This window comes from Dromiciops gliroides, chromosome 4, assembly GCF_019393635.1.
Source record: "Dromiciops gliroides isolate mDroGli1 chromosome 4, mDroGli1.pri, whole genome shotgun sequence".
NCBI classification, from domain to species: Eukaryota; Metazoa; Chordata; class Mammalia; order Microbiotheria; family Microbiotheriidae; genus Dromiciops; species Dromiciops gliroides.
Window position 1 is genome coordinate 232,099,243 of NC_057864.1, and position 6,000 is coordinate 232,105,242.

A 6,000-nucleotide genomic window follows, 5' to 3' on the forward strand; every position below is an offset into this window, starting at 1 on the left:
TCTTAAAGAGAAAGCCTTATGTGACCCTGATTTTCGTTCCTTACTGCTAGAATTCTTGCTTTTTGGTTGTTTGCAATTTAATTTGACCTGGAAGCTCTGGATTTGGGCTATGACATTCATGGGATTTTTTTCCTTTTAGGATTTCTTTCAGAAAGCAATTGGATTCTTTCAGTTTTCACTTTGCCTTCTGTTTCTAAAGATCTGAGCACTTTTCAATTATCATTGCTTGAAATATAGTGTTAAGGCTTTTCTTTAAAAATGGTTTTCAGGGGGGGCAGCTAGGTGGTGCAGTGGATAAAACACCGGCCCTGGATTCAGGAGTACCTGAGTTCAAATGCAGCCTCAGACACTTGACACACCTACTGGCTGTGTGACCCTGGGCAAGTCACTTAACCCCCATTGCCCCACAAAAAAACCCCAAAAACAACTAAAATGGTTTTTAGGGGCAGCTAGGTGGCACAGTGGATAGAGCACTGGCCCTGGATTCAGGAGGACCTGAGTTCAAATCTGGACTCAGACACATGACACACACTAGCTGTGTGACCCTGGGCAAGTCACTTAATCCCAATTGCCTCACCCCCCCCCCCCCAAAAAAAAATTGGTTTTCAGGGAGTCCAAGATACCTTTCCTTAACCGGTTTTCCTGGTCAGCTTTTAAAAAATAAAAATAGATAATTTTTCTCATACTATTAAAAGTCTACTTTTGATTTTCTTATGTTTCTTGTCATTGATTTCGTTTTGGTCTATTCTTATTTTCAGGGATTCCATTACTTGGGTGAGGTTTACCACTTTCTGTTCTAAGCTATTTTCCTTGGGCTTCTCAGGAGAGAGAGTGAGAGACCTCAGAGTCTGTGGGCTTGTGGAACCTGTGCTGCACAACCCAGTTTAGGTGCCTTTGTTCCAAAGGTCCATGTTTCCTGTCACCCTGGGCTTTCTCACGGGAGCTTTCTGCTCTTGCTGCCTCTTGGTTACAAATACTTGACAGCTGCAGGTGGTCTTTGGTTGAACTGGGAGGCTTCCATCTTAACAGATCCCTGGCACCTTTTGGGGCAGATTCCTTTTCCTAAATAGCCTGTGAGCTTCCGGCTGACTTGTGCAATTCTGAGATTAAGTCACCCTGGGAGCATCTTGGCTAGAAGTTTGAATCATGAGTTCTTTCAACAAGATGACATAAAAACATTTTGAAAATAAGTAATCTACAATCATGAGGTATCATTCCCTACCAGTAATCTGCTTCATTTTCCAGTATTCTGTTTTAGAACCAGAGATAAAACCCCCAGCTATACACATCTGCTTTAGCATATCAATTGGGGGGAAAGGGGGAGAGGAGTGGGCATGTGGGTGTGTATGTCTTTCTCTCTCCTGGATCATGAAGTTCAGAAGACAAATAAATGCCAGAAGTTATCCATTAAAACTACTCATTTCTCTGTCAGGTTCCATTGTGCTCCTGGGGTTAGAAAATGATTTAGTGGATCAGCACCTCCTTGGTTTGATTAAAATTCAAGAAGCCAAATTGGGGCTTCCAAATGAATGGATAGGTGTCCATCTTCCAGCTTTTCAGGAAGTCCACTTAGAAGAGGTAGACTTTTTCTCTGAATCACCAAAATGGTCAGGCAGATCTGAGATGAATCATGACTCCACCACCACCAACTAGTTAATTCCATCATTTAATGTCCTGTGCTTGCTCACCCATCAGTGCTATTGCTCTCCTGTCTACAAGACTAATGTGAGAATTAAATGACTATATGTGAAGATACTTTATAAATTGTAAACATTTTTCCTGCCACTTAGCTCTTGGCTGGAACTACTCTCCTCCCTCTTCCAGATCTTGGTCATTTATCTCAAGCAAGCTCCTTAAATTACGAGTAGGCTCTAACTCACCCAGAGGGCAAGTGATTAATTAGACCATTGTTTTTCTCTTTATGTTCTGCCAAATGCTCAGAAAGCTAATTAAGGATTACTTAAGTAAATGTTTCCACATGTTAATTCTGGTCACCCATCCACCCAATTTTGTCCCTTTACCTAGTTACCTAGTGCACCACTGGCCACCTGGCTATTTGCTCAGAGGGGTCCAGACCCAAAGGTAGGTCTCTGTGAAATCACAGGTGCCGTCACAAAGGAGCAGACTGGATAGAGGTCTGGGGGAGGGACCCTCTTCCCATGATTGGAAATAGGAGAAATTGTAATGGGCACCTGGGTCCCTGTGGGAAGATCTGGGGCTAGGGAGATCACCCGGCAAAGTGAAAACTAGAGGGACAGAGTTCGACCTGTCGCGGGGGGAAATGCTTTGAGTTCCTAATTTGTATGTTCCCTTCCTCCACCCATGGTGCTTGCAAAACAACAAAAGGGGCCATCACCCTGGCCCCCCGCCACAATAGGGACCATATCCTTCATTATAAGCCTGTTCCTGTGGCCACTGGTGGAACCCGGCAATGCCAGCCTCTCTCTAGATACAGCCAACCGCTGGTGGCTGCTGCTGCTAGCTCCCGTGCACCATGAAAACCCCTGGCACCTGGCCTGTAATGTGGTGGGACTGTGGCTGACTGGGCGTCGTTTGGAACAGTCCGTGGGCACAGGCCTATTGCTAGTCCTGATGTCCTCTGCTGCCCTGTTTACTGGTTTCCTTCACCTTGCCCTCAACTTGACCATGGAGGTGATACTCCAAGAAAGTAGTTACCGAGCTGGCCGTGCGCTTGGCTTCTCCGGTACAGGCGGGACAGGAAACCCCCACTCCAAGCCAGGAGAGAGAAAAACCCTGGGTGGTGGGGAAGGGTGGTATCCTGGGGGAAATTCAGCCTTCCATTGCTCAGGTCAGACAAGTTCTGGATAGAGAAGTCATTCTAGTCCTCCACACTAATCCTGGCTAGAATGTCCAGAGAAATAGCTTCACCGTAACTGTACTATGTTTCTCGAAAACTTTATAATGCTGAATGTCAGCCCTACCCCCACCCGGGCTGTGCAGCTTGGAGTTTTCATCTGTTTTCTTTTGAAAAAAGAGGGGGGTGGGAAGAGAATTTGGGGCTCCTGGAGGGTAGTGAACCCATGGAGTCCTTTTCCCCTCCACCCCCAAGGTGTCCTGTTTGCCATGCAGGTGATGTCCAGCTCCGAGAGTTCCCTTGTGGGGAACCTATTGTTATGCCTGGCAGAATCTTTGGTGGCCAGCTACTTCGCCCCCAAGTGAGTGGGGCCCTTGGGCTGGGCTGGGGATTCAAGAGACTATGTATTCGAGAGGTGACCAGAAGCGTCCATGATCACAGCTACTAAATTAATATATGGTGCAGCTAGGGCCACAACGCAGAATTCCCGATCTCAGTCCCGAGGGCTTTTGAATACATCACATTGTGTCTAAATTTCTGCACATGCCCCTTCACTAGGGCTCCCCGCTCTTCAGGAGCCCTGTGACCTCCAAACTGCTCAGAAGAAAAGGTACATATTCGATTAGCATCCATAGCTCTAACGAAAATGTCCCAGGAGCCCATTCGGCTATCGCTCCAGACCAGACGCGAGGCAGAAGCACCGAGAAGCCACTACCTCTTTTTCCTCCGCAGGGTCTCTTTCAGCGGCCATTTGGCAGGGGTCCTGGTGGGCCTGGCCTACCGCTGGGGGCCACTTCGGGACCTCTCGCAGCCCAGGGCCCACCGGAAATAAAAGCTAAGCTAAACTCTCCCCCGCCCAAACTACAAGCAACTAATACAGCTGACCATGACTCAACCTCAGCCTCCACGGTTACTTCGGGGAGGGTAGAACGGCTGGGTCCTGGGAGGGGACCTCTCCAGGGATGGGGCGGGGCATCTTAGAGCAGGGGTCAAGTCGCCACTATGCCACTACATCGAGCGAAGCACGTAAACGCGGGCGGGAGGGCGGGGCGAGGAGATGCTGGGAGCGAATGACTATTGGTCATAGCTTGGCCGACTTGTTCAAAGGAGTTCTGATTGGCCAGCGGCTGGGTCCTAGGGGACACAATACCTCTTTCCCCTCCTCTGCGCATTCCCGAGATTCTACGCTCCCAACTAGTGACTCCCGGCAATTCGCGGTAGCGCTCCCCTGCGGCCAATGGCCTGTTTCAGTTTCCAGTCAGTTCTTCCCGCTACTAGGCAAAATCCTTGCATCCTGCTTTTCACTCTGGCCCTTTCAGGGTTAAACCCTAGTAGGGTGGGACTCCGGGGGCGGCCTAGGGAGCAGTCCCCCGGAGCTGACACAGGAACTAGAGCCTAAGCGCAAACCCCAGCTACGAGACCCGAAGACGGTTCAGGGTCCCAAAGGAACTCACAGGGAAGGCTGACTGCGCCTACCTTCGGAACCAAGCACCACTGACCGAGTCGGAGCTGGGAGACGGCAGTGGACTCAGGCGAGAGCTGTCCTGGGGCTAACGTGTCAACCAACCCTGGGGAGACAGCGGGGTCCAAACAGCTGGGGAATGGCCCACTTAGGACTCTACCCCACCTGGGGCATGCAAGTTTCATACAATACTCAGTACTCTCACCTCCACTTAACTTCCTCGACCTCCCTTCCCCTAGCTGCCTCCAAGCCTTGGCCCAGAAGATGGAGCTGGGGGCGTTCGGTACTAGGGTTGGTGAGAGCTGCCGGAGGACCCCGGCGTCCCAGCCCTCCGCTGGCTTGTTAGACCCAGCCCTGTAATGCTGACGTACAGTGAAGTAGTGGCAGGGTCTCCGCTTCTTCGTGTTCCGTGCAGACCCTCCACGGGTAAAGTGCTCCAAGAGTGAGAAGAGAGTCCGCACTAGTTGCGCGTGAGTTTGGCGGGCGCCTATAAGCGCGTACCTTACCCTCGCTACAGCCGACTGGAGTGGCTGCTGTCAGTCAAGAGGAGCAGCGGATCTCGAGCTCCGTGCGGCGGCCACGGGTGCCCGCGCCGACCCAGGTGAGTGCCTTAGATCTGGGAGGGGATAAGAGGCCCTGGGACTCCCAACGATAGTCTGATGAGCTATCCACCAAGGGGAGAACCTGTGGTGTGGGTTCCGTTTATCTGGATTCCTCTTTCCCTCCCTCGGAGTACTCAGAAATAACCCCGCGGGTCCCTTTACACTTGTTTTCCGTGTTTATCCGCTCTGACTCCCCATCGCCCCCCTTCTTCCCTCTAGGTTTGTTCGAGGTCTGAGACCCTGTTGCAGTGTGACCCTTCAGCCTAAGGGCTTCAGGCTGAAAACTCGCAGCTCAAGTTGTTACCGGTTGTACCAGGGCTCCGGGCCGCTGGGGCCCAGAAAAGCCTCAGGTCTGGGAATCCAGAAGCCCTGGCTAAGTCTTTCCCCTGCCCTCTTGCTGCCCTTGGTCATCTTTAGGCGTTGTGGCCACACCGATGTCTTCTTTTTCTTGGAGCTAGGTAGATTGGCCCCCATGGAGACCGGAGGAGCTGTGGTTGAAGGCACCTTCCGGGTTTATGGCCCCTAGCATCCGTAAGACTGTGTTGGACGCATAAAGCAGTATGCATAAAGCTGCATCGAGCAGCTCCTTCAAGGACCCTCCCTAGACGCCCCGAAGTCTCCAACAACTCCCCCTTGTCAGGGTTCATCAGGGTCAGGATATTATGATGAGCTCCCGAGGAAGGTAACCCCTGGGAGCTATGATCTCTGGACAGAGATCCTGCCGGTGCCAAGTGGTCCGGGGGCTTATTTAGCAATAGAGGGCCTCGGGCAACTATGTGACCTTGGGAGGCTTCGAGGCCAAGGGGTCACGGTGATGGAGCTGCCCTCGAGGGACACATCAGTTCCTACTGCTATATCCTGTAGTCGGGACTAGGGGACTGGGGTTGCCATGAGTACATGACCATGAGTCCCCTCCCAAAATAGCCTCTGAACTCCAGCTTCCTGCCCCACTCATCTGAGGGACAGCCCAGTGTAATAAAGCTACCTCCCCCTGGCACCCTGCCAGGCTACGACAGCTGTGATCACTGAGAAGCCAGTAAACCCACAAACCCCTGGGCTCCCAGAGCCAGCAGGGGCATTGAAGGTCCAGACTACTTAGCCATGGTGCCTGGTAGGGTAGA